Source organism: Hyperolius riggenbachi, chromosome 4 (assembly GCF_040937935.1).
Source record: "Hyperolius riggenbachi isolate aHypRig1 chromosome 4, aHypRig1.pri, whole genome shotgun sequence".
NCBI lineage: Eukaryota > Metazoa > Chordata > Amphibia > Anura > Hyperoliidae > Hyperolius > Hyperolius riggenbachi.
The window spans coordinates 155,277,060-155,299,655 of NC_090649.1; the positions used below are offsets into that span (position 1 = coordinate 155,277,060).

The 22,596-nt window shown below is 45.8% G+C and overlaps 1 protein-coding gene across 13 annotated transcripts in view; it reads left to right on the top strand.

Moving 5' to 3' along the window:
- The first annotated feature begins 71 nt into the window (after positions 1-71).
- MED12L (mediator complex subunit 12L) overlaps positions 72-22,596 on the top strand; it is a 742,320-nt gene continuing 719,795 nt past the window's right edge. For all 13 annotated transcript variants that reach the window (XM_068280808.1, XM_068280810.1, XM_068280809.1 and 10 more), the window contains exon 1: positions 72-177. The gene's annotated coding sequence lies outside the window, so the exon portion shown is untranslated. The remainder of the gene's footprint in view (positions 178-22,596) is intronic.

Below are 22,596 nucleotides of genomic sequence, written 5' to 3' on the forward strand. Positions count from 1 at the left end.
CATTGTCAGGCGTCATCTGCCTGACGTCACCTCGCTCGGCGTGAAGTAGACGGAACGTAGCAAGAAAGGCTGGGATAGGCGTGCTCTGCGTCATATGACCGCCGAGCCCTGATTTGAGTGCGCATACGTATTACCAGTAAGCGACGGCGGCATTGTGGAATACAGTCACTAGCGTTGGTATGCTACTAGAAATCCGTCTTGTGTGCAATTTAATTGTGTGCAGGTGTAATTGGGCAAATCAAAATTTTATGAAGTGTATCTCATTAGGGCCATTACTAGTTGATTGGAATTAAGTTAGCAAACATATCAAGACTGTGGGTATAGTTCAGCATCCTAGAATAAATTAGCATAATCAAGTTTAGGGGACCCAGCAGGAAAGTTTATAGAGCAATGGGTGCTCCCTGCTCCTGGCAGTTTACTGCTTTTTTTCACAGGTGGCTGAATTGCACACTGAAGGCCTGAGCGCTCTTTCACAGTAGCTAACGTATGTACGAACCTGGTGCAGGGCAGTTTCTAGGCGAAATTGCACCCAGGGCGAGGGTGTAAAAATTGCGCCCCATTCCCCCCACTCCCGTGGACTAGTGAAAACTTAAGGTGGCCACTAACAATCCAATTTCTAGCGAAAAATTGTTCAAGCGATCAGAAATTCTGATCGGAAGTGAAATATTGTAATACATAGTTCACACCACCAATGAACCAATCTTTGCTTCCTATCTATCACAAACAACAAGAAAATCCAAATTTTGGTTAGACGAAAATTAATTTGGCCGACATTTTTTTCACTCGTTCATAATCGATTGTGTCCACCAACTGAGATTATTTACAACCAATCTGATCAAAATTTCTGATCGCTCGAACGATTTTTTGCTAGAAATTGGACCGTTAGTGGCCACCTTTACTCTCTAGGGACAGTCGCACAGCCACAGGTCACAAGTAGATCTGCCTATTTACTAGTGACCAACCACTCATCCAGGAGGAAGCAGGGACCAGGAAAACACACAGGCGAAGAGAGCTCGGAAAGCCGACTCCTCCATTGGCGCTGCACACTGAGCCTGCAGTACCGCTACAGGACATCAGGTGTCATCACGCGGTAGTAACGTGATGATGACTTGACATCAGATGCAGGCATCCCAGGAGGAGTCAATGAAGGTGATTACGCTGGTGTTCTTCTTTGTTATTGCATTCGGCTGCACCGCGCGTCACCAGCTCCCTACCGCCTAGCGGTTATGTCCTTCTGCCTGCACCCCCTTCTTCAACTTGCCGGTCTGCGCCCAGGGCGGTCGCCCCGCCCGCACTGCTCAAGAAACAGCCCTGACCTTATGTCATGCACTTGTTATGACCTACAACATGACGTCAGGAAGTTGCCGCTCGCCGCGTATCGGTGGCCCTAGTTCCAATTCACCCAATAGGAAACCGCTTGTGCCATACAATTTAAAGCTCCCAGATGCACTACAACTTAACGTTCTGGAACACTTTGTCTAATGTGAAAGGAACATGAATCAGAACCCGAGGCGGGTATTTTAAATCTTAACAGAACACAGAGGCGTGTTCTGTGCATAATTACAGGACTCTTTGGGCTCTATTCACAAAGAGACAAAATTACCGCAAAAGTTTACCGCTAAATTTCCGCCAGCGGTAAACTCCACATTTTTTCCACATTCACTAATATTTTCCGCATGTTTTACGCATGCGGGAAAAAAGATTCGGAAACAGCCATTATTCATGCGGTAATCATGCGGTAAAAAGGTCGCATGAAAAAGTGTTTAAAAAAAAAAAAGTTAAAGTCCAGCAAGCACAGCCCTTAAGCCTCCACACTTCATTAAAGTCAATGGGATGCGGAATATATCACCTACTACTTGTAGGTGATAAAAATAAATAAATCGTTAAATAACGACGAAATGATGCGCCTGAACAGTTTTGAGAATTGACTTTCTATTGCGGAAAATACCGACTTTTGCGGAAATTTTTCCGCATGAATCCCGCACTTTTACCGCATGCGGAGAAAACATGTGGAACATTTTGAGAATGTGAACTTGACGGTGTTTTGGTCGCAAACTTCCCGCATGTACTTTACCGCATGCGGGAAGTCTTTGAGAATAGAGCCCATTGTCTCTGTATTGCCGCCTCTAGTCCCCCGCGGGGTCTGCTGTGCCCCCGAGAAAAAAGCGACAGGGTTTTCTTGAAGGTCAATACAGTTTCATGTTACTTTTCTTACCGCATTCAAGGCGCATTCCGTTAAAATGGATGGAAAAGCTCCTAGTGTGAAAGAGCCCTGAGCCCACTGCTGCATTTTTAGAAATTCATATGTTTTTCAAGCGTTTCAAAAACGCATGCTCAGACCCTCAAGTGAGCAGTTACCAAGCAGCAGCAAGCAATTCCAAGACAGCAGCAAGCAGTTGCTAGGCAGTAGCAAGCAGTGTGAGTTCAACTGCTTGCGGAAAAGGGCCAGGACAACTGAAACAAGAGGGATATGGAGTTGGCCATATTTATTTCCCTTTAAGCAATACCAGTTGCCTGGCTGTTCTGCTGATCCACTGCCTCTAAGGGCTGGTTCACATGGGCTTCTGCTGAGCTTCTGCTTAGCATTTCGTTCAAACGGTGTGGTTTATTTTTCAAGAATGCCAGCATTTAAAGAGACACTAAAGCCAATTTAAAATCGGCTTTTTAACTTTTATTTATGTAAGGCATGTTTGCACCTGCTAAAACGCCGATATCCCGCGTCCAAACGAGGGGACTTTACCCCCGAAATCCCCTGGGGCACACTGCTGGGAGCGCTTCCGTGAGAGGCAGAGCTTTCGGCTGCAGCTCTGCCTCTACATGCGTCTTTCAGTGCTTATCTCCGCCTCCGCCCGCCCCTCTTAGTCTTCCTTCACTGAGAGGGGCGGGGAGAGGTGGAGATCCGTGGCTGATAGACACGCATGGAGGCAGAGCTGCAGCCGAAAGCTCTGCCTCCATGAGCAGCAAAATCCACGACCAAGAATGTAGTGGATTTTTCAGGGGTGATAAAGACTGCCGGATTTGGGGGGTAAAGTTCTGCCGCAGGATAGCAGCGTTTTAGCAGGGGCAAACATGCCTCACATAAATAAAAAGGTAAAAAGCCGTTTTTAAACTGGCTTCAATTTTTTTTTGACAGCTTAGCTTTTAATGGCTTTTGAAGGCTTTTAATGGCTTTCAGGAGAGCGTTGCATTTTCTGGGCTTTTGGTGACTTTTATAGGAAGTATATGGAAAGGCTTGGGCTTTCTTTGGCTTTTATGGGCTTTCAGTGGCTTCTGCTGGCTTTCAAACGCCTTCTAGAAGCTGCATGTTAGGGCTGGTTCACACGGAAGCTTGGCAGTGTTTACCGCCAAGCGTTCTGGACTCGTTGGCTAAACGCTCCCATTCAAGTGAATGGGAGCGATTAGCATCGCGCGGTTACTGGCGATTGCAGTCGATTGCGCAAACGCGGCGTTCCGATCCCGATTTAACGTGACGTTTCGGCCGGCCCTAGAAGCAGCATGCGGCGTCCAGGGCCGGCTAGCCGAGGCGGCTTCATGTCCCCCTGCGGGGACGAGAAATGCTGATCGCGACGCAAAGCCGACAATCGCCGTACCGCCGCCCCCGAACTAGACGTCACATGACGCCGCGGCTTCTCAGTAGCCTGAACGCCCCATGTCGTCCGTCTGAACCAGCCCTTACTTTTCAGATGAGACGAGACGCTGAGATCAACTGCCAGGCTTTCATGAAAGCCTGCAAAAGCTTGTACTAAACGCTCCCATTCACTTGCATGGGAGGGCAGTAGATCCCTAAAAACATTACTTTTAGGGCTGGTTCACATGGCTTCTGCTGAGCTTCTGCTTAGCGTTTCGTTCAAACGCTGTTTTTTTTTTTTTTCAAGAATGCCAGCATTTAACAGCTTAGCTTTTAATGGCTTTTAATTGCTTTCAGGAGAGCGTTGCATTTTCTGGGCTTTTGGTGCCTTTTACAGGAAGTATATGGAAAGGCTGGGCTTTCTTTGGCTTTTATGGGCTTTCTTTGGCTTTTGCTGGCTTTCAAATGCCTTCTAGAAGCTGCATGTTGCTTTTGCTGGGATCAACTTCCAGGCTTTCATTAAAGCCTGCAAAAGCTTGTACTAAACGCTCCCATTCACTTTCATGGGAGGGCGGTAGATCCCTAATAACATTACTTTTAAAATGCTGCATTTAATGCCAGCAAAACGTCCATGTGAACCAGCCCTTACTTTTAGTTTCAAAAACTTTTTTATTAAGTAGCAACAAAGTCATATGAAGACATATAAAACCATAAAGTATCATGGGGTAACATAAGTACAGGTTACACAAAGTTAAAAGTTTCATTTTCTGATGTAACAGTTTCCAGGCATAGATAGGTGATCGTCAAGAGATGGGCTCAGGGTTTCAAGATAACAAGTGGAGTGCATTTTAGCATGGAGTTTTAATAATATTTAGTAACTAAGTATAAGAACATGAGGCTAAAGTGATCACCTGAGGTTGAGGTAGACAAACAGGGTCCGGGCCCAGATAGTTAGAAGGCCTGGAGACATTAACTTTGTGGTAAGTATACTAGAGTATAATAAGAATAATATGCTTAACAAAACCGAAATAAAAACATAATAGATCTAATACCGCTCATGTAGGGACACATAAAACCTTTGATCGATGACAAGCTGCTCATGGATGGAGGCAGTTAAAATGCCTGTAAAGCGCTTTGGACTCCAGAGGGTGAGGCCAACCGAATCCAGGGGTGCCATATTTTTTCAAAGTGGGGGGTCCTGTCCCAAAGATTGGCTTTAATCTTCTCGTTTATCATAGTGTTATGGATACGAGTAAGTACACATTGAAAGGACAGGGTCTGCTTAACCCCCTTGGCGGTATGAAAAATACCGCCAGGGGGAAGCGCAGCAGTTTTTAAAAATTTTTTTTTTTTTTTTATCATGTAGCGAGCCGAGGGCTCGCTACATGATAGCCGCTGCTCAGCGGCATCCCCCCGCCCGCTTCGATCGCCTTCGGCGATCACCGATCAGGAAATCCCGTTCAAAGAACGGGATTTCCTGGAGGGCTTCCCCCGTCGCCATGGCGACGGGGCGGGATGACGTCACCGACGTCAGCGACGTCGGGACGTCATTGGGAGACCCGATCCACCCCTCGGCGCTGCCTGGCACTGATTGGCCAGGCAGCGCTCGGGGTCTGGGGGGGGGGCCGCGCGCCGCACCGGATAGCGGCGATCGGGCGCGCGGCGGCGGCGATCGGGGTGCTGGCGCAGCTAGCAAAGTGCTAGCTGTGTCCAGCAAAAAAAAAATTAAGTAAATCGGCCCAGCAGGGCCTGAGCGGCACCCTCCGGCGGCTTACCCCGTGTCACACACGGGGTTACCGCTAAGTAGGTTAAACCACTACAAAGCAATGTAAGTTTTAGTGGCATTCATAATAAACTGTATAAGTTTATGCTGGGAGTGAGGCATTTTTTCAGGTTGTAGGCCTAGCAGGCATATAGCTGGATCATTTCGCAGATGTAGTGAGAGGGTTGAGTTAATTTTGCAGATCACCTTCCTCCGTAACTTTGCAACGATGGGACAGGACCACCATATATGGTAAAAAGATCCCGTGTTGACACATCCTCTAAAACATAGGTCTGATCTATCTGGATTGATTGCGTGCAGTTTCTTAGCAACAAGGTATGACCTGTGCAGTACTCTCAAGGCAACCTCCATGTCTGTCACACATAGGCTCCCTCTCGATAAGGTATCAAATGATTGGACCCATTGGTCATCTGAAAATGGTAGGCCAGTGTCTGTTTCCCAATCTACTTGAAAATAAAATTTGGAGCTTGAAGGGTTTGAATTAAGGATAGTATACAACAGGGATAGGGTGCCCTTACGCAGTGGGTCAGTGAGACATAAAAGTTCAAAGGAGGTTGCCTTAATTTCCTGCCCTGGTCTAGCTATCGATAGAATAAAATGATAGAGCTGATGTACTCTAAAGGATTCGGTAGCCGGTATGTGATAATGATCGCAGAGCACTCGTTTCGTAGGAACTATGCCTTTCATTAGCATCTTATGGAGACTTGTTAGGTCCCTTTGGGCCCACCTTGTGTCCTGCCCAGCTAGGAAGTCTGGGTTACCCAGGAACTCTACCAGCCGGGAGGGTTGCGATTGAAGAGGATATTTAAACCTGACTCTCTTCCAGATCCTCAAAGAGTGATGAGTGAATGGGGACACTGGTCCTTTCAAGTTAGAACTCGTAACCTTTGACCACAAAGCTCCTCTCCAATTCAAGGGGTGCAGTAAACTGTTTTCCAGATCTACCCATCGAGGAGTGTGGATTCCTGCATAAAGTGAGGAAAGTATTGCCATTTGCGCTGCAAGATAATATTTGTACAGATTAGGGACAGAGAGGCCCCCCTCTTTTTTGTGGAGCATCATTATGCTTTGCTTAATTCTGGGTTTTTTATTGGCCCAAATAAATTTAAATATCTGAGACTGGAGAGGAGCTAAGGAGCTCTCAGGTACATTAATGGGGAGAGTGCGAAAATAATACATGATCTTGGGAATAAGGGTCATCTTCACAGCAGTGACCCTGCCCGCCCAAGAAATATTATGGTTAGCCCAGGAGTGTAGGAGATTGTGTAGGGTCTTAAGCAGGGGGGTGTAGTTCCATTTATAGATTTGCGATATATCATGTGGGATATGGACCCCCAGGTATTTAATGTAGTGGGGTTGGTACTTAAATTTAAAAATATTACTGATATAGCTGCCCATGCCCCGAGGAAAATTACTAAACATTGCCTCGGATTTATCATAGTTTAGTTTGAGACCTGACATTGTTTCAAAATGTTTAAGTAGTTTTAACAGATTTGGGATAGAGACCACAGGGTTAGTAAGGGTTAAAAGCACATCATCAGCGAATAGGCTTATTTTATATTCTATTTTGCCAATTTTATATCCTTGGATGTCGGAATTGTGGCGTATGGCTGCTGCTAGGGGTTCCATTACCATAGCGAATATTGCAGGCGACAAAGGGCAGCCTTGGCGCGTGCCTCTTTGGATAGCTATTGGAGTAGATGAGGAGCTGGGTAGTTTTAGATGGGCATGAGGGGTAGAGTATAACTGTCTTATCAGGTGAGCAAAGGGTCCCGATATACCTGCCCTAGCTAATACACCTGACAGAAAGGGCCAAGAAATTGTGCCGAAACCTTTTCAATATCTAAGGCAAGTGTGATCAATTGCTGACCTGATTGAGACACATGATGGAGTATGTTGAGAGTTTTGCGAATGTTGTCTGAAGCTTGCCTGTACGGTATGAATCCCACCTGGTCTCGTTGAATTAGAGCTGGCAGGAAGATATTAAGTCGGGCTGCTAGGATGCTAGTTAGGATTTTGTAGTCTTGGTTCAGGAGGGCTATAGGTCTGTAATTTTTGGTATTTAAGGGGTCTCGACCTTCTTTAGGGATGATAGAAATATGGGCATCAAGAAATTCGGGGTGATTTAAAGGTTTAGTTCTCAGTACGTTAAGACACTTTGTTAGATAGGGGATTAGAATGGCTGAGAATTTTTTGTAATATAAGGCGGGAAGGCCATCTGGGCCTGGTGATTTATGTAGTTTGAGTTTTTTAATAACCTCCTCGACCTCCTCCAACCAGCCCTTACTTTTAGCCATAAACCCTGAACAAGTATATGCTGATCAGGTGTTTCTGAAATTATTAGCAGATTTGACAAGATTAGCTGCATGCTTGTATCTGGAGTCATTCAGACACTACTGAAGCCAAATAGATCGTCAGGGGCTGCCATTCTAAAAAATGATCACTTCCCTATTTCTTTTATTCCCCCCTCAGCCCCCTAAATTAGCCCTAGAATGTGATACATACACTACCCATACATAGGCATCAGGCTATGAAATGGATTGGATTGTTTATTTCAGCCTGTCAGCTTCAATTGTGGCTGGCAGGCTGATCGTGCGGCCCCGCTCTGTTTACTGGAGGGAATGCTCGTTCCCTGTACATCTCGCTCCTCGCAAGATCATGCCACTTGGCAGGACCAAGGAACAAGAAAACCGCTCTGCGACTGCCTAATGCAGGATGGTGGTCGCAGAGCGGCTCTCTTGTGGTTAAAGGGTCTCCGAGCTCTAATTAAAATAAAAATCTGAACTTACCTGGGGCTTTGTTCAGCCCACCATAGGTTGGGAGGTCCCTCGACATCCATCTGGCTCTTCTCCCAGGGCCTGGTCAGAAATAGCTCCAGCGACACTGGGCCCGAGTGTCAGGCTCCTCTTCCTGAAAGGTGACGTCAGTCGTCATCACACCGGCCGGCGTGAGAGTACTGTCATGCCGGGCGCGGTGATGACGCGAGGCGGCCGGCGTGGTGACGACTGACGCCACCTTTCAGGAAGAGGAGCCCGACACTCGGGCCCAGTGTCGCCGGGAGCCGCTGGGGAGCCATTTCTGACCAGGCCCTGGGAGAAGAGCCAGATGGACGTCGAGGGACCTCCCGACCTACGGTGGGCTGGAGAAAGCCCCAGGTAAGTTCAGATTTTGATTTTAATTAGAGCTTGGAGTCCCTTTAAAGATGATCAATGAGATGTCAATAATTTCATCTTAAATTTAAATTACAGTCAAATTTAATGTAAATGTTGTGCAGCTTGAACTTTGACCAATAAAAATTGACAGGATTTTTTTCTGATTGGTCCAATTTCAAGCTGAATATAATTTATATGAAAACTGAATGCAAGGAGAAATTATTTGCATCTCATTGTTAATTTCTATTCCATATATGGAAAAATGAAAACAATCCACGTGGTTCTCTGTATATGCTGAATCTTATTTCAGCTTGCTCTCTGTTTTTGTGTGCATATAAAACACATTCCACAGAGCTGCTTACAGTAACTTGGCAGATTGGGCAGCATGGTGGCGGAGTGGTTAGCGCTTTTGCCTTACAGCGCTGGGTCCCCGGTTTGAATCCCAGCCAAGTTAACATCTGCAAGGAGTTTGTATGTTCTCCCCGTCACTGTGTGGGTTTCCTCTGGGTGCTCAGGTTTCCGCCCACACACTAAAAACATACAGATAACTTAATTGGCTTCCCCCTAAATTGGCCCTAGACTATGACACATACACTATACCAGAGATGCCCACACTTTTTTGGCTTGTGAGCTACTTTGAAAAATTAGCATGTCAAAATGATCTACCCATCTACAATTTTAGGTGCCCACATGGATATACAGAATGGAAAATGTAGTGGGGTCGGGATCTACCTAATTTGCACCCCTGCACTATACGATACATACATAGACATATGACTATGGTAGGGACTAGATTGTAAGCCGCTCTGAGGGACAGTTAGTGACAAGACAATATACTCTGCACAGCGCTGCGTAATATATGTCAGGGCTATATAAATACTTAACTAAAATAAAAATAGATATAAAGCTCTCAGCATTTGTTAAGAGCATTTGTTACATTGGGCTCTATTCACAATCATTTTGCGGAAATGCACTTGCGGTAAATTCACGAATGAAACATCTTGACATTCACTTAATTTTACGCATGGTTATTTACTGCATGTGTAAAATTGTACGCATTGTTTTTCCGCAGGCGTAAAACATGCGGTAAAAGTCGGTAATTCGGTAAATTCACAAAGAAAAAGGGGTGCATTATTTCTGACTTAACTACTGATTTTATATCACCTACAAGTATTTGGTGATATATATTGCTTCCCATTGACTTAAATGGAGTCTGGACCCTTGAGTGCTGTGTTTGCTGGACTTTATTTTTTTTTTTTCTGTCAACTTTTTTTTCTTTTTTTCTTTATTTATTTTCTGCCCCTTTTTTAACACATGTTTACTACATAATTACGCATGTTTCCCCATTTTTTTACGCATTGTTCTCACATGTGGAAAACATGCAGAACATTTTTAGTGAATGTGGGAAAAAAAGCGGAAATTATCACTGCCGGTAATATAGCAGTAAAAGAATCTCTTACCACATGTGTGATTGTGAATAGAGCCCATTCTCTTTATAGTAGACACTGATATAGTAGAATTTCGGGTACAGTGAACCAAGTGTCCAGGTCCTGGCCAAGCACCATTATAAGTATACGGGAGTAATGCCTGGTATAGTAAACCTGGATATAATAGAACTTCTGTTATCCACAGCGCTCAGTGATCAGTTCAGCACCTGTAGTATCACCACAGTGCTCAAAAGTAGCATATCATAGTGACCATCACCAAAAAGCAATACAGCATCAGGTCACTTTTCATCCTTTTGACAGGGACCCTTAGATATAAAGCATATAGTGTATCACCAATACACGCAAAGATCAGTCTCGGTGTCAGACAAATACCCAGTCTCCAGTTCCGACCGGTTTCGGCCTTCCGCCATCATCAGGGAATGGGTGTCTGACACCGAGACTGATCTTTGTCTGTATACTATTGGTGATGCACTATATGCTTTATATCTAGGGGTCCCTGTCAAAAGGACCCTGGATGTAAGTTATTGTATACGAGATTTTTAATGCAGCTTGAATAAAAGCATTGTTTTATGGATGGAAAGTGACCTGTTGCTATATTGTTTTTTGGTGATGGTCACTATGATATGCTACTTTTGAGCACTGTGGTGATACTACAGGTTCTGAGCTGATAACTGAGCACTGTGGTTTTGTCTTGACATGTTACCGATTGTGGATATGGTTATTCAGAGCAGCTGGTGTATTCTACATTTCTGATTTGAGGCTGGAGCAGCGCCTGTATCTACTATAACCAGAACTTCCGTCATAGTAAACCTGTTTTTTGGCCCCTGTGCTATTCTGTATCCAGCTACATTGAAAAGTGGGTGGGCGGATTCGTCATATGTCAGTTGGTGACGTATGAGATGTGGGCTGGCTTTCAGCCACTTGTAGCCTGCTCTCTATTTTTACAGTATTCTGGGCCAGTGTGAAATACTTTCAAAGTACCAGCTGGTGAGACCTATGTTTCCTGTGTAAGCTGTTACCTGATTATTGAGGGAATTGCTTGTCAACTGTGATTTGCTTGTGCATGACTGCAATGCTCCAGTATGAGGTCTGGAACCCTCTTGGCAGCGTTTTGGGATCGCCCGACGATCGCCAGCGTTTCTCAAAAACGCTTTGCCAATGAAAGTAAGTGAGGGGGAACCCATTGGCACGATTGCGATTAGGGGCAATCACCATCGCAGGACATGCAGCATTCTGAGCGCGTTAGCATGCAATGCAAAGTATATAAGCTTATGAAAGCGATTATGCAGCACTTTGGGGGTCTAGAGAAGCACAGATGACTTCTTCCTTTAGGGGGCAGGGCTACAGATGGAAGAAGAACCGGGTAAGAATAATAAAGTTTTAGTAAAAAAAAAACACAATTGCAAATCAGAAGCCCTGTACAGTTTACTGTACAGCGCTTCCAAGCACCAGGGAATCGCAATCGCCCTAGGAATCGCTGCACACAGGTCTGCGGCCATTTTAAACCACTGCAGCGACCTAGTGGGTTCCAGGCCTTATACAGGTTGCACAGAAATGTGGACAGAGGAGCACACTATAAGTACTGTGCCAGCATTAACTGGTGAGAGGTATGCTTGCTGTGCAAGGTGTTATTTGCATACAAAATCCCTGCAGATTGAGAACTATATATTTTCATCTAGCCGACTGACACGGTCTGGGTTCGCTTGCTGAAACACTGAGGCTGGGAACACACTAGGCGGTGTGTGAAAGGTTGCGTTTTGCTGCATATGCGTTTGTGCGTTTTTTTGTCATAATGAAGTGCGTATTGAGTGCGTTTGTGTTTCACACATGTATTTTATTGCATTTGCATTTCACACATATGAATCCCAAGTTCAGTTTTGTGCAATTTCTATGCGTTTTTTGCAATATTTGGGAAATGTGGCCAGTATAAAAACATGCTCTTGCATCATTTCTCTTTTGGGTTGTGTAGGAGAGCTTAGACGTTTGTGGTTGTTGGAGTTTACACGTGTGTTTGAGATGCTTAGCCTGCACTTCAAAGATCAAACTCTCTACTGTAGAAGTTTTCATTTAATGATCAGCACACATTTTCAGTGTCCTTGGTTCATCATCTGGTACATCACTAGGACGTCAACAGGAAGCTGAAATACTGTAAACTTCTTTTTTATACAAAACACCCAAAAAAACGCAATAAAACGCTATACCTCTGCGTCACCATTGACAGAAATTATGCGCGTTCTAGATGCGTTTTGGAAGAATATGCAGCAAGTTCTGCATTTCAGAAATGCACATTGCAGAACGCAAACAAATGTGTTTTTTGACTAGAGAATGGAAACAGTTAAGGGCCCGTTCAGATCAGAAATGCGGATGGCCATGCGTGCGGAACGCGTGCGGACCGCAACGCGTACGAACGCATGGCCATCCGCGTTTGTGTGCGTTGCAAGGCTGATCCCATCACTGAAAAGTGAATGGGACAGCCATGCGTTTTTGCAAAATCTGCGTGCAGCATGCGTTCCCGGACCGCACAGGTCCGGAACGCATGCAGTGTGAACATCAGACATTGCACTCTATGCAATGCCTGATGTCGTGCGTTTTGGCCACCTGCACGCGTTTCCAAAACGCGGCTGGAAACGCGTGCAGTGTGAACGGGCCCTAAATGTATGTTACTAAGGGGGGGGGCACTCAGTGGTGGCGAAGTGATTCCCGGGTAGGGGGGGGCAGTGCCCCAACATGCCACAGTGTAGAGCCGCCACTGCTCCCATCCCCGCAGTCGTTCCTTCAGCCTCTTCCCCTCAGGCTGCTGGACCATCCCCACCAAAATTCCCAGGCTCAGGAACTACTCCTGAACTCAAGCTTCCTCTCCACCGTAACCTCAGAGACTCCCCCTCCAGCATCTCTGGAATCCTAGCGTACTGCACCTGTGTCTACTCCTGTATGCGTGTCCTTATGTCTTTTTATCGCCTGTTGCACTATGCCATATGCTGTTAATTGCACTAAATTAATTTCTGTGTGTACCACACATAATTCGGGGTAAGGACACCTGTTGCACTTGGCAAATAAAATTGATTCTGATGCGCCAATGCTGTTCCTTCAGGAAGAGAATTAGGAGGTGAGTTGCCGCCATCTAGTGGTGGCTTCAACACTGCAGGCTGAGCTATTGGTGTCCAACCTGACAATCCTTAGAAAATCCAAGGGAATCTTAATTGCACTTCTCTTATAGTCTACTAAAGCCCTAATCCCTTTCGCGACAGAATAGAGATGAGGCTGTACATATGTGTGATTAGCCTCCAGGCTAGAGACGTGCCTGTTGCTATTCTGAGGGAGAAGAGCGTTGTGCAACAGAGTGGTTTCCCACAGGCGTTGGAGTGGGGGGAACAATACGATCATGATCGTAGCAGTGCTCGGTTGTCGGGGATCGCTAAAGATCCAGCTTCTCGGATCTTTAGCAGTTATCATGCGCCACAGCCAAGTTCAGAGCAGCATGTGTGTGTAGCTGAAGGGTGTCCTTGCTGCAATCTAGCCTTGAATCTAATCCTATAGATCAGGTTTTCTCAAATGGGGTTCTCTTACTGCCAGCTCCATAGCCTAAATAAATGTGTGGGGAATGAGCAGGAAGCTGTATATTGCAGAGGAGGAAATAAGGAGGTATGAATTGGTGCAGCAGGTGTCTTTTTTTTATGTCTGCAAAAATAGGGCTGTACGATTAATCAGCTTAAAATCGAAACCGCAATGTGGGGCACGACAATTACGTAATCGTGAAAGCAGCGTGTTGGTAACAAAAAAAACGCAACACACAAATTAGCCACATGGAGATTGCCAGCATATCAAAAAATTACGCCCATCAGTCTTCAATGAGACACCATATATACAAGAAAGAAAAGAGAAGCCTGTTTGGGCTTTAGAAAATGATAATATCTTGGGACAAGTCAGATCTTTGGTGCAAAAGTATAAATGTCCTTTATTTAACAAACAAGCACATCATAAAAACAATTAAAATACAAATCTCCTGAATCATGCCAAATGTACTTGGCACTATCTCCCACTGGTAAATGTATCTTATATAGCCAATAACAATAATATTATATAGTGCATTCACTGGCAAGGCAGGGTGCTAAAAAACATAATAGTGGAAATGACCTAACACTGTCCCCTAATAGAAGAACAATGACACCAAATTTCCATCACTAAAAATTACTGTACATCCATACAAAGTGCCTAGTGCAGTAAACGATGCGACTGTGTGCATGCCTGCGCCCCCACCCAAAAATGCGGGCGCACGCATACCCACATAATGTGCAAAAAATCTTCCTTATTTGTGTGTCCACAGACGACACAATATACAGTACATATCACTCACAAAATACCTAAAAACTATATTCAAAATGCAAAACATAAAAATGCAAAGGTTGAACAAAAAATTCTGCAAGAGTAAAATGCAGCTGTATGTGAACCCATGGATACAGTCCAGGAAAGTGCTAAGTGAAAATATGCAGAGGAAATTGCACCTAGAGTTGTGAAGAAAAAGGCACCCGCTTACCAGGGAAGTTCCCAGCAAAAAATCCAGGAGAGCGCCTTGCGCGGTCGCAGCTAGCGGCTGCTTTGGGAGAGGCCTTGTGAGTGATATGTATATTGTGTCGTCTGTGGACACATAAATAAGGAAGATTTTGTGCACATTATGTGTGTATGCGTGCGCTCGCATTTTTGGGTGGGGGCGCAGGTATGCACTAGGCACATTGGCCTCAATTCACTAAGATCATGCTGGAGATAATAAGGCAAGAGAAAACTTACCTCCACACAGTGAGAGAGTTAACTTATCTCTTCATTCCTTAAGTTACCTCCTCTGTAGTTAATTTACCTCCTCTGTAGTTATTTTCACACACAGTTAATAAACAGCCTGTCTTCAACTCTGGAGTTATTTTAAGGATTGAAGAGTTTACTCAAAGACAGAAGAGTTAACTTTAGGTTTGCCTGAGGTAAAATGTTTCCTGAATACTACATGCCTTATCACCATGGTGATCACTCTAGAAAGGTTATTAAAGACAGGAGATAAGCTTAGTGAATTGAGGCCTTTGTATGGATGTAATTTTTAGTGATGGAAATTTGGTGTCATTGTTCTTGTATTAGGGGATAGTGTTATGTCATTTGCACTATTATGTTTTTTAGCACCCTGCCTTGCCAGTGAATGCACCATATAATATTATTCATATAGTCAAAAGCAGCAACTCGTTCTAAAATATATACCGTATTTTTCGGACTATAAGACGCACCCAGGTTAAGAGGACAAAAACAAGGAAAAAAAATATTTTCTAAACCTGATGCGTCTATAGTGCAGGGGCATCTTGTAGACATTTTTTCCCCAAGCTGTCTCTGTCTAAGCTACACTGCCCAGCTACACTAACCCTTGCTGCCCCCACTAGCTAGACTAAATAGCCTACACTAACCCCGATGTAACATTGAGCTACACCACATTATACTAACCCCTGATGCCCCCACCAGTTACTACATTACACACTACACTAACCCTTGCTTACCCCACCAGTAACACTTCACTACATTAAACTAATCCCTGCTTCCTGCACCAGTTTTACTACACTACACTAAACTAACTCCTGCTTCCCCCACCAGTAACACTAACTAAACATTACAGGGTGATTATCTCACCTATCCAGATGACCAGGCACCTATCCAGAAGCAGCGCAATCCAGGCATCTCCAGGCATGGTACTTAGGGCAGCATCAGCATGATCCAGGCATCTCCCCCCGGTACTTGGGGCAGCAGGGCAGCATCAGCACGACCCAGGCATCTCCCCCCCCCCCCCCTGGTACTTGCGGTGGCAGGGCAGGCTCAGCGCGTTGCAGGCATCTCCCCCCATGGTATTTGTGGTGGCAGTGCAGACTCAGCGCGATCCAGGCATCTCCCCCCATGTTATTTGTGGTGGCAGGGCAGGCTCAGCGTGATCCAGGCATCTCCCCCCTGGCACTTGCGGTGGCCGGGCAGGTTCAGCGTGATCCAGGCATCTCCCCCCATGGTATTTGTGGTGGCAGGGCAGGCTCAGCGTGATCCAGGCATCTCCCCCCATGGTATTTGTGGTGGCAGGGCAGGCTCAGCGTGATCCAGGCATCTCCCCCCTGGTACTTGCGGTGGCAGGGCAGGCTCAGCGTGATCCAGGCATCTCCCCCCATGGTATTTGTGGTGGCAGGGCAGGCTCAGCGTGATCCAGGCATCTCCCCCCTGGTACTTGTGGTGGCAGGGCAGGCTCAGCGTGATCCAGGCATCTCCCCCCATGATATTTGTGGTGGCAGGGCAGGCTCAGCGCGATCCAGGCATCTCCCCCCTGGTACTTGCGGTGGCAGGGCAGGCTCAGCGTGATCCAGGCATCTCCCCCCATGGGACTTGCAGTGGAGGGCCAGGCTCAGCGGGATCCAGGCATCTCCCCCCCGGTACTTGCGGTGGCAGGGCAGGCTCAGCGTGATCCAGGCATCTCCCCCCATGGGACTTGCAGTGGCGGGCTGGCTCAGCGGGATCCTGACATCTCTCCGTGGGACAGAAGAGGGTGAAACTCAGCTCTAGCTGCAGCCGCTATCAGGAGTCCCGATGCCTATGTACTTCCTGTACTTGCGTCCCACGTCATTAGGGGGCGCATGTAAACAAGGAAGTACATAGGCATCGGGACTCCTGATAGCGGCTGCAGCTAGAGCTGGGTTTCACCCTCTTCTGTCCCACGGAGAGATGTCAGGATCGCGCTGAGCCAGCCCGTCACTGCAAACACCTGGGGAGATGTCAGGATCGCGCTGAGCCAGCCCGCCGCTGCAAATACCGGGGGAGATGTCAGGATCGCGCTGAGCCAGCCCGCCGCTGCAAATACCGGGGGAGATGTCAGGATCGCGCTGAGCCAGCCCGCCGCTGCAAATACCGGGGGGAGATGTCAGGATCGCGCTGAGCCAGCCTGCCGCTGCAAACACCGGGGGAGATGTCAGGATCGCGCTGAGCCAGCCCGCCGCTGCAAATACCGGGGGAGATGTCAGGATCGCGCTGAGCCATCCCGCCGCTGCAAATACTGGGGGAGATGTCAGGATCGCGCTGAGCCAGCCCGCCGCTGCAAATACCAGGGGAGATGCTGTAATCACACTGAGCCTGCCCACCTCCGCAAGTACAGGGGGAGATGCTGTAATCACGCTGTACCTGCCCACCACCGCAAGTACACGGGGAGATGCTGGGATCGTGCTACCAGAACTTTGCAAGTACCTGCTGGTTTGAGGCACATTCGGACTATAAGACGCACTGACTTTCATATGATCTCCTATAGACCTCCTTAAGTCCGGACTATATCCTGTTTCCAGGTAAAAGAACCATATATGATCCAAGATAAGGATATCACAGTGGGCTGGATGTATGTCTCACAACTCCGTGGACTCCTTGCAGAGTAATATTGTACTATTTGCATACAGTCATTAGTGCAACTAATTGCCGTGTCTCCACTTGCCAAATAGTGCTGTGTTGTTAATATACAGTTAATCAGAGTGGCCGATTGCCTACTCCCCACTCACCAGATCCGTTTATGTCAGAAATCCAATCTGGACAGCTGGCTGCTGTACCGATCTCCGCTCGTTGCCTCACCAAGCTGGTTCCCCGTGGCGGCCTACGTCACTTCCGTCTGATAGGCTCAGAGTTCCGCTCGCCGCACATCAACTCAGCTGGTCTTCGGCTAGCTCTTGTTGGTAGGTGACGTCACCTCAGATCACTGGACCTTTGTATCCAGGCAGTCGCTGCGCGCTGATGCGGCTGCCTGAGTTCAGGATCCCACAGCGGATTTTTTTATATATAGATGTAAACCTCATAAACCTCTACGCGTTTCAGCCGATATATAGTTTTTAGGTATTTTGTGAGTGATATGTACTGTATATTGTGTCGTCTGTGGACACACAAATAAGGAAGATTTTTTGCACATTATGTGGGTATGCGTGCGCCCGCATTTTTGGGTGGGGGCGCAGGCATTCACACAGTCGCATCGTTTACTGCACTAGGCACTTTGTATGGATGTACAGTAATTTTTAGTGATGGAAATTTGGTGTCATTGTTCTTCTATTAGGGGACAGTGTTAGGTAATTTCCACTATTATGTTTTTTAGCACCCTGCCTTGCCAGTGAATGCACTATATAATATTATTGTTATTGGCTATATAAGATACATTTACCAGTGGGAGATAGTGCCAAGTACATTTGGCATGATTCAGGAGATTTGTATTTTAATTGTTTTTATGATGTGCTTGTTTGTTAAATAAAGGACATTTATACTTTTGCACCAAAGATCTGACTTGCCCCGAGATATTATTATTTTCTAAAGCCCAAACAAGCTTCTCTTTTCTTTCTTGTATATATGGAGTTGCGTTGGTAACAGCACCCCCTGTGATGACGTAACTGGAAGCCGTCACAGGGGGCGCTGATATTAACGTGATGGACGGCTGGGAGAGGAAGAAGGAAGAAGATAGAAGCTGCTGGTGTCATCCCGGAAGGTAAGTTGTTACTATGTCTGCTCTCCCCCGCTGCTACTCCTATGCTGCCTGGCTACCTATACTGGAGGCAGGCACCTACCTAGCTAACCTATGGGGCAAATATACTGGCAGCACCTACCAAGCTAACCTTTACTTGTGGCAACTATACTGGCTACCTATACTGAAGACGTCTACCTAGCTAACCTATACTGAAGGCAACTATACTGGCTACCTATACTTTTGAGGTACCTACCTAGCTCACATATACTGGGGGTATCTATACTGGCTACCTATACTTGAGGCACCTACCTAGCTAACCTATACTGGGGCAACTATGCTGGCTACCTATACTGGAGGCACCTACCTAGCTAACCTATACTGGGGCAACTATACTGGAGGCACCTACCTGGCTAAACTATACTGGAGGCATTGTGAATTTAGTGCTAAAGCTTGATTTGAATAAAATCGTGAAAAAAAATAAAAATCGCAATTTTTGAGAGGAAAAATCGCAATTTCAATTTTTTCCTAAAATCTTGCAGCCCTAATAAACTTTTTATTCTTAAAGGGACACTTAAGTCACCAAAAAAAATGAGTTTTACTCACCTGGGGCTTCCATCAACCCCCTGCAGCTGTCTGGTGCCCTCGCAGCCTAGCTCCGATCCTCCTGTCCCTGCCGGCGGCTACTTCTGGTTTTGGCGACAGGCGCCGGCAGGCTGGGAACGTGAGTGATTCTTCGCGTTCCTGGCCACAATAGCACCCTCTATACTGCTATTGCGGCAAGGAAGGCATTTGTGATGCCCACACACAGCATCTCTGCCTGTACACCGTGTGACTGCCTGCCCCAAGACTAAGTTGGTCCCCACACAGCATCTCTGCCTGCAGGCCACTTAAATGCCTTCTCCGCCACCACCAACAGGGTCCAGGACTCCAAGTGGATTCCCGAATTTTTAAGGGCGCTGCTAGTAGCGGCCGCTATATAATAATTTTTCTGGTGTGTATACATGCCTGCCTAATGTTTCTGGTTGCACTGCGGCTGCAACAACAAAACAAAAGGCATGTACATGTGTCAATTGCCCTTCGTGATCATTACCTTGCCGCGGTGAAGGGGCTTGCGTATCACAATGAAGCAATGACCGGCTAAATGAGTGTGTTGGGGTTGGGGGGCACACCTGACCCAAGAAGATAATAAAGTCGTTGCTTCATTGTGGATAGACCAAATTCGATCAGCTGGACACTCAGTCACTGTTGTTCTGTCATTGAGCTACCTCAGCCTGACCATATGGGCTTGAAAACTGCCATCGCTTGCACTCTCGCCATGGTGCGCACCAGTCCAGCACGGCCGTCACTACACAAACAGCTGTTTCCGGTGCGTTACACAGTGAGTTTAGTCTGTCAGTGTGAAGCAGTACACTAATTACACTACCTGATTGATGTATACACATGCAAGATGGTTTAAAGCACTTTAGGCCTGCAATTTAGCAATGCTATGGGATTTCTGCCCTTAAACCCTGCTGTACGTCAAATCCGGATTTTTCCTCGGGACTTTTGGCGTGTATCCCACTCCGCTATGCCTCCTACAGATGTTAGACCCCTCAAAACATCTTTTACATCACTTTAGTGGCCAGAATTAGTGTTTGAAGTTTTGAAAGTTCGCCTGCCCATTGAAGTCTATGGCGGTTTGAAAAGTTTGCAAACTTTTTTCGCATGTTCGCGTTTGAGGTCCGCGAACCTAAAACCGGAGGTTCGAGACAACTCTTTATAGGAGAAAAGTCATGTATGGCTCATTTTACTCTGGAAGAAATGTACTTCTTATATGTACCGGTATATGTTTACATGTATTTTAAATTTTAAGATTTTCGCGACAGAGGTCCTTTAAACTGATCATTGTGTTTAATAGATCTTATGCCACACACTGTCACCATTGCAGTCAAAACACACGCAATATAGATGTTTCTCATACTGTATGTTTAGCCAGGTAATAAAGCCTTCTGCTAAGTGAAACCTTAAGTGTACTTATGCAGTACTTGGAAAACAATGAAAAATACATTTACCTGTTCTGAACTGAAATGTAATGACTCCTGAGAATTGGAAAGAATAATAGATAGGCCCTTAGCATGCCAGTAAGCAACAAAACAAAAGCATACAGTGCTGCTTGAAATTTTGTTAACATTTACTAACTGTTCTTTTAGTCCTGCTCATCAGCAAGGAGACGTTTAGATCCTTCCTTTGTACAGTTTCCTTAGTTGCCAGGCAACTGTTATTGTCTAAAAGGTAATAAACATGGCAGCCTCCATATTCTTCTCACTACAGTTGTCCTTTAACCTCCTTGCCGGTTATCCCGAACTCAGTTCGGGGTAACCTTCGCAGGAGGATTGCTCAGGCCCCGCTGGGCCGATTTGCATAATTTTTTTTTGTTACAAGCAGCTAGCACTTTGCTAGCTGCTTGTAACTTACTTTGAGGCACCTGGCTCAGATGTCATCTATCCACAGGTATTAAAGGGAAGGTCCAAGCAAAATAAAAAAAAAATGAGTTTCACTTACCTGGGGCTTCTACCAGCCCCATGCAGCCATCCTGTGCCCTCAGGGTCACTCACTGCTGCTCCAGTCCCCCACTGGCAGCATGCCGACCTCGGAGGTCGGCGGGACGCATTGCGTACATTTTTACACATTCCCGCTAGTGCAGGAACATTAACACATACATTTTTACGCGTTAGTGGTTCAATGCATACATTTTTACGCATTGAACCACTAACGCGTAAAAATGTATGTGTTGCTGTTCCTGGACTAGCGGGAATGTGTAAAAATGTATGCAATGCGGCCCGCCGACCTCTGAGGTCGGCATGCTGCCAGTGGGGGACTGGAGCAGCAGTGAGTGACCCTGAGGGCACAGGATGGCTGCATGGGGCTGGTAGAAGCCCCAGGTAAGTGAAACTCATTTTTTATTTTGCTTGGACCTTCCCTTTAATGGAGAACTCCTTTTATATATTGATTGGCCACTTATCTGATTTTCTGTCAATCTCTTTCTAAGGGGGTCACCTCTATACAACTTGTGTACAGCTGATGATTTCCCACAATCAGAAGTGAGATACTATGCACCTGTAAGCTTCAGTTGTCTATAAACTGTTTGAAGGCATCCTAAATGACACTATACAAATTTTTATAGCACAGAATAGTCACATTTTGCATACATAACATGGGTTTACTAAAAATAAATCTTGTCTGACCAACATGTCTTTTATGAAGTGGTAAATGCAAATATAGATATTGACAAAGCAGTAGATGTAGGAAACATGGACTTTGCAAAAGCTTTTTATACTGTGCAGGAGCTGAAGTTGCAAGGATTAGGAAGAAATGAGTGTAACTGGAAGTGGATAGAGAACTGACATTTTCTAAAAAACACTGCTCACCCCAAAAGGAATGTCACATAGCAAAAAAAACCACTGCTGGATCCTTATGCTGGGCATACATGGCGTAATTTTGCCGCTCAATTCTCTCGCTCGATTGATTCCCTGCTCGATTCCGCAGGTGATTCTCTTATCTTCCACTTGTTTTTTTTATCTTTTTGCATTGTCTTCAATCGAGCGGCGAAACGATCGGGCTGGAAATGGGACATGTCGGAAATGATCTATCGAGCCATCTAAATGGCTCAGAACGGAGCTATGTATGACCAGCATTATGAGACACCACTCAGTGATAATGTCCAAAGGAAGTAAAAACGATCCCCACTTGTAATAAGATGCTACTTACCAGACTTATCCAGATAAAACAGGGCATAAACAACCACATTCTACAAGCTGGATAGAGAACTGGTTAATGGAAAGTAGACAAAGAGTAGTAAATAGATCCCACTCAAAATGTAAAGCTGTTAGTAGCGGGGTCCTGCAGAGTTCAGGAATGAGTCCAGTTCTCTTCAATTTATTTACTAATGACTTTGTAGATGGAATGGAAAGTAATCTTATTTATTAGCGGATAATACAAAATTGTAAAGCTTTTTCAACATAGTTGCATAGTCCAGTAGAATAGTGATTGTCATATTCTCTGCTCTGCTCCGAGTTCCACAGTTATGCATCCATATTTATTCCAAAGTTCAATTATACTGCTGCGCTCTCCAGTCCTGTAAATAAAAAAACAGACTCCACATAGGGTAATATTGTTCA